The sequence below is a fragment of the Pteropus alecto genome, unplaced genomic scaffold (assembly GCF_000325575.1).
Source record: "Pteropus alecto unplaced genomic scaffold, ASM32557v1 scaffold98, whole genome shotgun sequence".
NCBI classification, from domain to species: Eukaryota; Metazoa; Chordata; class Mammalia; order Chiroptera; family Pteropodidae; genus Pteropus; species Pteropus alecto.
Window position 1 is genome coordinate 11,899,016 of NW_006443570.1, and position 11,158 is coordinate 11,910,173.

An 11,158-nucleotide genomic window follows, 5' to 3' on the forward strand; every position below is an offset into this window, starting at 1 on the left:
AGGTGTGAGAGAAGTAAAGAGCATAGCAGCCACTATTCCCCTCTGTGCTAAAGTCAAAGGGCAAGTATGGTTATTATTTACATACTTGCCCTTTGACTTTAGCACAGAGGGGAATAGTGGCTGCTATGCTCTTGAATGCTCTAACCCTGAGGTCGAGCAGAGGTCTCAAGTTTTGCTGCTACAGTTTCCCCAAAGCAATTAGAGGCCAAGAACAAAATGGTTCATTTTGTTCAACACCACAGCCAATTTCCTTCATGTGTATGCACAGAATTTTTTATGTGTTCATTCAACAAATATTTGAGTGCTTATAATATGGAGGGTCTATGGTTACAGTAGTGAAAAAGGCAGGCAAGGTTTCTATTCTGAAAATCCATTCTGAAAGCTTTAATCCAATTGCGTGTGGGCTGACCAAATCACCATTGTGTATTATCTAACTTTAAGCTCCCTTTTCTCTTTTACTAACTCTATGGGACAGAACAATCTAAGAGCAGAAAACATGAATAGTATCTGATTCTAGCTGATTAAATGGATTTAGTATCCCTTTCCTGTCTCGGAAAAGTGATCGTTTTCCTTTCTACCGCCTGGAAAGAATGAATGCCAAGTGCTGCAGGTAAAAGCTATACGCATACAACATTACCTGTTCCTGTGCCTCTCCATTTCCAGATATGTCCTCAATTTCATGTTGCAAATACAAATTCCCTCAGCTGTTACTTCTACCGTTATAGATCAGTGTGATATCGAGCAGGGAGTTGGCAAACTTCTTCTGTAAAAGACTAGATAGTAAATATTTTAGGCTTTGCAGGTTATAGGGTCTCTGTCACAACTACTCGACTCTGCTGTTACAATGCAAAAGCAACCATAGCTCCTATCTAAATGGATAAGCTGGGCTAGGTTCCAAAAAAAAAAAAATGTATTTATAGATATGGAAATTTGCATTTCATGTAATTTTCACATATCACAAAATATTATCCTTTTGATTTTTTCCAGCCATCTGAAAATGTAAAAACCATTCTTAGCTCATGGGCCATGAGTCATAGTTTGCCAATCTCCAACATAAAGGACAGGTTAGTTCAGTTAATTAGGGCCTTTGCAATCTCAAGTTCCACCCTCAGTTCTGGCCAGTGACTTAAATATGTGGGTCATTAGTTGTCACCAGGAGAAGCCAGTGATGCTACTTCCTCATGCTTTCATTTCTAGCATAGCTTACTAATGATTAGTCATATTTTTTCTAGTACTTGAAAGTTTTTTAATTCCACTTTTCCAGAGTAGGGTGACATAGATTGTAGTGTACTCTTTCCAACCCCTCATTAAGGCAGTAAAGGCAGAAATCTATAAGGTTTAGTTGTTGACATGTAAAAAAAAAACAACTTGTAAGCATTTTGGATAATTCTCTGAGAAAGCAAAACAGCTATGTTGTGCATATTTAATATTAGTCTTATACTTTCTATTGATCAGGATCATTTCATTCAATTCCCGCAAGTTTGCTTTGCACTGAGAAATACGAGGAGTGCTTTTGTTTCCTGTTGAGGTCATTTCTGTACACTTTTTAAGACCCAGAGCTCTATTACAGATAGCTTTGTGCTATTTTCTAATGAGAAAGCATTAGTTTTCCTGACCTAGATTCCCTTGCCTCTTTCACACCTCCTAATTTGCTGCTTTTGAAATGGCTTTGTTTTTGAGGTGAAGCAACTGGCCATGAGGGATTTGAAAAGTGAATAAATCTCTCCAACGAGATTTATAGACAAAGCCGCTCTTTGTCACTTATAACTGTAAACTGACTTAAATCCCTCCAGTAGAAATGACTGTTCCATCAAAGCTATGTCACATGGACTATTTCCTAAACTTGATATTACTATAATGAAGTTTGAAGGAGACTCCTGCGGATTCTCTGTGTGATCAATTATACCAAAAAGTTTATGCAAAAGTTTGTTCAACTCCATCCTGCTCAAGGTCAAAAACCTGGAATACTGTTTGATACTCTCTTTTTCTTATACCCCAAACACCTCAGAGAACTCTGTCAGGTCTACCTTCAAAACATCCAGAATGAGATCCCTTCTTACTTCTTCCTACCACGCGTCATTCCTGACCCAAGCACAAACCATCTGCAAAAGCTCTCCCTACTTCTTTCCTTGCTCTTCAGTCTTTTCTCAACAAATTAGCCGAAGGGGTCCAGTTAAAAACTTAAGTCAGATTATGTCTGTCCTCTGTTTAAAACCTTCCAACGATTATTTCTCTATGTCAGCATAAAATCCAAAGGCTTTACGATGGCTTACTCTATTCTTCGCTCCAGCCCCCACTTCTCTTATCTCAAATCCCATTGCTTACACAGTTCCAGCTACACTCACCTCTTTGCTTCTCAAACAACATACTTTTAAAGAAAAAAAGAAAGAAAAAAAGCATACTTTTGCCTTCAGGTCTTCGTACTTCTCTTACAGAGGCAAAGTGTTCCAAGCAGAGCATACTTCCTTCAGGTCTCTGCTTAAAAGTCACTTTACAAACGCACAGAATGGCTAAAATAAAAAAGATGGACACAATCAAGCGTTAGCAGGGATGTGGAGGAACTTTGATGGCAGGAATGTAAATTGGTTCAATTGCTAAAACTATGCATATACCTATTCCATGACCCAGTAATTCTAGTCCTGGACATATACAAGAACATAGCAGCTTTATTCATAATAGCGCCAAACTGGAAATGACCCAAATGCATCAGCAGGACAATGGGTAAATTGTGCTATAATCATGAAGTGGAACACTGCACAGCAAGGGGACTGCTACCTTTCCGTGCAGCAGCATGGGTTAATCTCACAGTCGTTCTGTCGAGTGGAAGAAGCCAGACACAAACGGATACGTGCTTTGGGATTTCATTTATTCGAAGTTCAAAAACAGGTAAAACTCATCGACAGTGATAGGAGTCAGAATACGTAGCAGTTTGCCCTTGGAGGGCACTGACGGAGGAGGGACACTAGGGAACCCTCTGGGACACTGTAAATGTTCTATTTCTCGACCTAGGCAGTGGTTACATGAGTGTATGTAAAACTTCAAGTTGTATAGAGCTGTACATTTTACATACTTTAGAGTATGTATGTTATAGTGTGATAATTAAGAAAAGAAAAATGAAAGGAAACAAATTCACTTATCTAAAATAGTCCTTTCTACCTTCTCATCACTTCTCCTGATTCTGTTTTATTTTTATCTATAGCTCATATCACCGGCTGACATATTTTATATATGTTAATGTATTTGCTTATTTATTATCTGTCTCTCCCACTAGGATGTCAGCTCCATGAGAGCAAGGACTGTGTTTTGTTTATCGCTGTGTATTTCAGACCTTAGAACAATGCTTGGCACGTAGATCTCAATAAAGATTTGTTGCATAAACAAATTACTGTATTGTGGCTTCAGCTCTGGATATACTTACAAATCAATTTTTATCCGGAACATGAGATACTCCTCTTTCCTGATAATCAGCACTAAGGCAAAAGTACACAGTGCAGTTTTTTTATTACAGATTGCAGAATGTGTTTGGGGACAACAATGTCACTCTTTGGGTTGAGTTGCAGGCACTGAGATTTTATTGATAAAGGCATTATTTGGTTGACTTCTGGGCCCAAAGCAAAGAAGGCAGAAGAGTAGTGGATATCTTACTTTCCCAAGATTTTTGAGTTGTTCAGTATTCTTTTCTCAGAAGCGAGACGAGGAAAATAAATAAGCCATTGTCTCCCCAAGCTAAATGCTTGTGTTATCAGTCAAGATCCTTGACCCTGGAGTTAGATAGAAAGAATTAGCAAAGCAAGTCTTAAGAAATGGGACATAATGAAATGAACAGAGTGGAGGAACTGGTCCTCTCAGATCTAGAATGTTCTTCTTGATTTGAAAGATAAAACACAGGGAGAGGTTAAGGAATATACAACAAAAAGAAATTTCTCTTAGGATAGAATTTAAGTGCAAGAATATAGACATTGAAAAAGGAAATAGGTCTATAGCCATGCCACCCTGAACAAACCCAATCCTGTCTAATTTTGGAAGCTAAGCAGGATCTGGCCTGGTTAGTATTTGGATGGGAGACCACCTAGGAAGACCAGGTGCTGTAGGTATAAAAAATAAAAATAAAAAATAAGGGATTGAAAACTAACGAGGACCTTGCAATCTATGAGGTCAACCAAGTGTTGCCTTACCTAAAAAAATAAAATATATATGTAAAAAAAAAGGAAGTGGTCAGAGGATATTGAGAAGTGCAGGAGCATGAAAACAGTGATAAGTAAAAATGCAAATTTCTCAACTATAAACTCAATCAAGGTAGGAGCTGACATGGTTGGAAATAAGTTTATTGAGTACCGCTATCTATTTGGCGTTTAATAGTTTTTCTCATTTAGTCCTCGCAACAGGCATTTAGGTAGGTGCTGCGGTCCAGCCGCGACAGGATCCAGGGGGCCCCGAAGGTGGGCAAGGCGTCGGCGCGGGAGACAGTCGACTACACAGCTCAGAGGCGGTGTGACACTGTTCTGTTTTATTGTGATTTGAGTACAACTTTTATACTTTTTATTTTGGCATTTGATTATACTTTGTTGTTAAGGTAGCAGGGAGTTAAATTTCTGTGGTTAGGCGAAGTAGAAAATCTTATAGAGTATATTATGTTTAATGTTCATGATTAACTAGTACATCTTTCTCTCAATCATTAGAACAGAACTACCTGATGGAACAATCTAAACGTTTAATTCTTATATCTATTACGTAAGATATAAGAATTGATTTAAATAAAGGTGATAGATAGGTGTATTCATATCAGCAAGCATTGGCTTGTGGGCAGACATTGTTCTTTCTGCCTGAAGAAATCTTTTAAATGCTATTTGATTTATGCTATATCTAAAGTTCAAGCTGAACCGTTCTCATAGCTGTTCAAAAGTTTCCTTGGTGCAGTAATGAGGAAAATATTTATAAAAATCAGTTTTACAAAGCTGCTTTCATAAGCTAAGTTTCTGTTCCTTTGTTTTTTAAGCACCAAGGAGATCCTGACCTAGCCAGCCTTTCTATGAAACTTAAACTACTATAAGGCACATGAATTCTATCTTTATTCACTATATGTATACTATCTTTATTATAAGCTTCTGTATAACGCAAAGGAAGATCAGGTAATCTTTTCATACTATTAGCCCCCCTAGGTGGATACCAGAGTTTTCTATTTATCCACTAGGCCACAAAAGGAGGCCCTTCTATAGTAGGCACAGGCTTATGAGTAAATTTCTTATCCTTTACTAATTTTTCTACTAACTGCATGGGAACAGGAGTATAAACTGGTTCTAGTAGTTCAGCTTGTTATAATTTATTCATAATATCTTTAAGAGGCACGTCAAAAGGAATTTCCCTTAATAATTGTTCAAATAAAGAGTTTACGCATTCTGGACACGTCAGGGTGACTAGAGCTGATTCCATACGCGGGGAATTTACTCTGTTTTCCTCAGAGCCAATTTTGAGGAAATCCATTTGTATAGCGTTTACACTTACTAGAATTTGTGCTACCCAAATTCCCCCTATTAATAGAATCATTTCTAAGAAACCAATTATCCCTAAACACATGCCACGTCCTCGTTCTTGACGATGCATTCCTTGAAGCCTCTGTCCCCATCTCCGGACCTTGTCACGCAGTAGGGTAGAAAGAGGACGCGGCAGGTAGGTGTTCGCCTCAGAATTTTTTTAGAGGTCAGGGAACTGAGGCTCAAAGGGCTACAGACTTTGTTCACAGATGATGAGAGAAAGAGCTGGGATTCTTGCCTATGTCTGACATTAAGGACAAGATTATCTCCCTATGTGGTGATAACGCCCTCCCTTGAATGCCTCTAGTTATTATTATCCATGCCATTCATTGTCACAGTGTATTTTGCTACTTTATTACTTATTTGATCTCATCACTGCAGGATAAGGTCCAAGTGGCAGGTTTAGTTCCCTATGGCATGCAAAGCTCTTCACCGTCTTACTCTCACCATCTTTCCAACCTTCTCTCTTCCCATCGAGCCATCCTTGATGCCAGAATGATTTTCGTCAAAAACTGATTCTGATCAAAACTCTCGCTTTAAAACCTTTGCTTACTCTATGACTTTAATGATAAAGTTCAAACTCCTTGCATAATAAACTTCTACCTACCTTTCCAGAATCCGTCCCATTCCGAATACCCTAAACTTCAGCTACATCAAACAAATGCACTGTTCTCTGTGAAGACAGCGCTATTCAACACCTCCCTAGCGACCCCCATTTGCCTTTCCTCAGCGTTTCCTAAAAATGCCCCAACTTCCCATACCTTTACATGAATTCCTTCTGCTCCACGGAATGTACTTTCCTTTCTTTGCCTGGTGAGCTTCTGTTTACCTGGTATTGTGTGTCAAATATTCCCTTCTTGGTACAGCCTTATTGACCCTCCTTGGAGCATTTTATTGCCCTGTTTTATACTATTTACAGCATCTGTTTATCTGTCCCAAGAGTCTATCAGCTCCCTAAGGACAAAAAAATAGATATATTCATCCGTATGTCTTCAGAGCCTGGCATACAACATATGCTCAATAGATGTGATAAGTGAATTAATGAACAATTCTTTTATAAAGCTAATACATCCCTCCACTAGATAATACACTTTTTACATTAATTTATATCCCCAATGCCTGACAATAACTAGTGAAAATATCCTAAAAAAAAAAGACCTTCCTCTATACACTTTCATCAAGGCAATCAAAAGAAAAATATCACTGACAAATATTAACAAGAAATTTGGGTGACAAAACAAACATAAATTGTTAAGAAGCACACACACACACACACACACAAATATCTGAATAGGTGGAGAAATAAACCATATTTCTGAAGGAAAATACTAATTAGTACTAATATTGATATTACAAAATTAAGCCTTAGTGTGGACTAGTGTCCATCAAATCCTCAAAAGTAGATTTTTGGGGGGGGGTTGTTTTTGTTTTTATTTGAGTTTTGAAACAAATTATTTGCAAGTTTATCTGGGGTGTTCACTGTATAGTTCTTTTAACTTTTCTTTATATTTGAAAAATTTTCATCATTAATTATGGGTTAGGAAGCCTATTTGGGAGAGTGAGCAGACAAGACCAGCAAAGGAAGTGTTATAAAAGAATAGCAGGTGTGGGTGTTGTCCTACAGAATTTTAAAATGCTATTTTAGCAATCAGAATTAGAACAGAAACCAAGACAGAGCAATGGAACACAAGCAGGTATCCTTTAAACAGACCTTGGGATAGATAAGTCCATGGCATTTTTATTGTATTTATTAAACATTTATACAAAGATTATTATGTGCCAAGCACTGCTCTAGATTCTTTAGAAATAGTACCTCATTTATGATTTAACTAACTTAATCAAGGATGGGTGTCTGATGCCAGACTGCGTGTGTCAGTTTCTGTCTCTGCCATTTACTAGTTGTGTAACCTTGGACAACTTACTAAACCACTCTGTGCCCGTTTCCTTAGGTATAAAATGTGGAGAATAACCGTGACCTATCTCATAGGGTTTTTAAGAGATTAAGCAAGTTAATATTTTATAAAGGATACCTCACAGTAGATAAGAAATTGTATATAGAATTTGTATATAGATATTGTATATAGAATTTGTATATAGAAATTGTATACAGATATCAATTGTATGTAGAAAATTGTATAAAAATACATGGCTGGGGCTTTACTTCATACTATATACTGAAAATAAATTCTAGAATGTAAGGACATATATCTAAAATATTTAGGAAATCATAAAATATTTAGAAGAGAGCATAGATGGATATTTAATTCTAAAAATGAATGCCTTTCTAAATACAAAATGAAAAAGAAATAATAAACTTTAATAAAAAATAGAAATAGAAAGCTAAAAAGAAAAATCCTTGAAAATAGATAAAATAAATGAGATAGATGACTTTTATATCAACTTTTATAAATCAGAACATTATAGAAAAAAGGCAAATACATAAACAATTTACAGCCAAAAGATACAAATAGCTAATAGCTATAAGCATATGGAAAAAATGTTCAGTCTCACTAGTTAATGGTCAATTAAACCCATGAGAAAATATTTTTAACTAATAAATTGGTTAGGATTAAAAATGGAATATTTAATGCTGACAAATGTATCATAAAGCAGACACTCACATACAGAATAAATTTGATAGGATCTTCTGAAGAAATTTTTGGCAAAATGTACTGAGTCCTGAAAACATTCATTTATGCTGATCTTGTGATTCTATTCATTATGGGTTAAATTGTTCCCACCCAAGAGGTATGCTGAAGTCCTAACCACCCTCTGTTCCTCAGAATATAACCTTATTGAAAAATTGGGTCATTACAAATGTAATTAGTTAAGATGAAGTCATACTAGAATAAGGGAGGGTTGTTAATTCAATATGATTAGTGCCCTTATAAGAAAGGAGTGTGCCATATGAAGACAGAGATACATAGATAGAAGATGGCCATGTGATTATAGAGGCAGAGATTGGGGTGATGGATCTGTAAGTCAAAGAATATCAAAGATTGCCAACAAACGACAGGAGATAAAATAAAAGAGGCAAGGAAGGATTTTCTCTTCCAGGTTTCACAGGGAGTACATCCCTGCCAACAAGCTGATTTTGAACTTCAGGTTTCCAGAACAATGAGATGATAAATTTCTCTTGTTTTTAAGTCACCTAGTTTGTAGTGGTTTATTACGGCAGGCCTAGGAAACTAATACACTATTCTTGGGGAGTAATAGGTATAAATAAAGACATATGTTTAAGGATACTCATCATCGAATTATTTATAATTATGAAAATTTAGAGATGACCAGAATGTATAACAATAGTAGAATCATTAAGTGAAATATATTTATAAAGTAGAATACTATGGTGCCAATAAAAATAATATTTTTGAAAATCTCGGTAAATATTTCACAATATAATAGTAAGTGAGAAAAGGCAGGAAATAACACTACATATACCATGTGATTCAAACTTTATTTTAAAAATCATAAATTGTATACTTATAGAAAAAATCTGGTGGTAAATATTTTGAATACTCTAAATAATCTAAGAGTGGTTAGATTTTTTTCTATAATTTTCTATAGTCATCACAGCAAAGTATAGATATTAGAAAGAAAGAAGAGACATAGCATATATAATTTTGATAATCTCAGGGACAAAAATACAGAGAACAAAAAATAAAAAAATAAAGGAATTTTACATGTATCCAATTTATACTATTTCTTCACACAGCTGAGACTTGCTTTACCTTTGAAATGCAGTCTACTTCTAGAGCAGAAGGCGGCAACCATTTAATTCAGCCTCAAGCCTTGTTCCTTCATATAGAACCAAAGGTAGAGGCTATTGATTTCTCATATTTTCTTTTTATTATTGCCTTATTATTGCCTACACAGCCCGTGAAAAAGCACTTAGAAGAGTCTAACGAGAGCCAGAAGATATTTTTTTCTTGCTTGAAATGCTGTTATACTTAAGGATAATCTCTGTGTGACCCCAAGTGCCTAGCGAGGAGTGAAGCCTCACAGACCTACAGGAGAGACAAGAAGGGCCATGAGATGTGGTGCCATAGCTGCAAGTGCCATGAACACTAATCCAAGGCCAATATCACACAGCTAAAGGCCCCGCGTAACTACGTGAATGTCACATTCCTTCATCTCACTGCAACTTCTTCTCCAAGGAGTGATAAAATCCAAGAACTAACCCTCTCTCTCTCTCCCCTTTTTTCCTGGTTCAAATGATCTCAAAATATGAAAATATTCTTTACCTACAGATGTGCACTTTTAAGAAGATAATTCATCCATGAAAGCAACATAAGCTAATAGAAACTTATTCCTCATAATTAAGCAAACTTTAAAACAGGTTGTGGGTTATAGTAAAGGCCAGTTTTTGCATTGTCTGTGGCATTGTAAATTGGTACAATCTTTTGGGAATAAACATGACAGTAAATATTAAGAGCCTTAAGGAAAACAAGAAAGAGAAAAAGAGTAAGAATAGCAACAATGGTAATTTGTCTATTTACCAGGATCTATACCATACCATGTACTTGGCATACACAATCTGGCTTAATCATTACAGTCTCCAGAGGATCAAGGTCTTAAGCAAATCACTCAAATCACGTAGGTAATAACCAGCAAAACTGAGTTTTGCATCCAGATTGTCTAATTTAAAATTCTGTTTTCTTGTCCACTCTGCTATGCTTACCATATATTTGTTCATACTCTTTGACCCTAGAATCTGACTCCTGGAAAGGTATCCTAAGGAAACACTGTAACTAAAAAAACCTACTATATTTCAATGTTGGGTAGGGGGAAAAAATTGAAACAAAATAATTGTTTAACAATAGAAGAATGGCTACAATACGCTTCACCTACATTATGGAATATCACGTAGACACTTAAAAAGATAATGGAGACTCTAGGAATATGAAAAAAATTTCAGATATGACATTCATTGAAAAAAGATGAATATGAAGTGGTTATTTCATCAATTACAACATAAAAATATGTATGCGTAGGAATGCACTTGAAAGTAGCCGTGGATTGTAGTTGTAATAGCCTTGGCTGCATTTTTTTCCCTCAAAATTGCTCTTAGTTTAAAAAAATGATCTGCAATGAACAATTTTATGACATAGTCCCCTTCTCAAAACACTGGGCCCAGTTTAGTTTCTTTTTCTATCTGCACCTCTTCTCCTCAGAACAGCCTACCATTTACCATTTGCTTCTGTTCAGCTCTACAAGCATGAGCTCTTGCCATTCATATGTATGTGTCCAAGGTTGGCCCAAATTGAAACTGCACATTTACAGAAATCACTTCACCATTTCTTCTGTCTCTTCAGTGATCAGTAGTGCTGAGTCGCACATTTTATTGAAGAATTTGTCCTCTTTTTTCTCAAACAGTGTCTTCCTCCTTACCCCATTATAACAGTATTCCTTTGAGCACTGCTGAATCTTTATAAATCTGTACAGATATTGGCCACAGGGCTTCTCAACCTCAGCATTATTGACATACCAGTTTGGATAATTCTTTGTTGTATGTGTTCTGTGCATTATAGGATGTTTAGTAGCATTCCTGGCCTCTTCTTACTAGATGTCAGCAGCATCGCTTCCCAAGTGTGACAACCAAAGACATGTCCAGATATTGTCAAATG

At 36.2% G+C, this 11,158-nt stretch overlaps 1 pseudogene; it reads left to right on the plus strand.

The window, feature by feature from the left end:
- The first annotated feature begins 3,975 nt into the window (after positions 1 to 3,975).
- On the plus strand, positions 3,976 to 4,094 carry LOC112473372 (annotated as a pseudogene).
- The last annotated feature ends 7,064 nt before the right edge of the window (positions 4,095 to 11,158 follow it).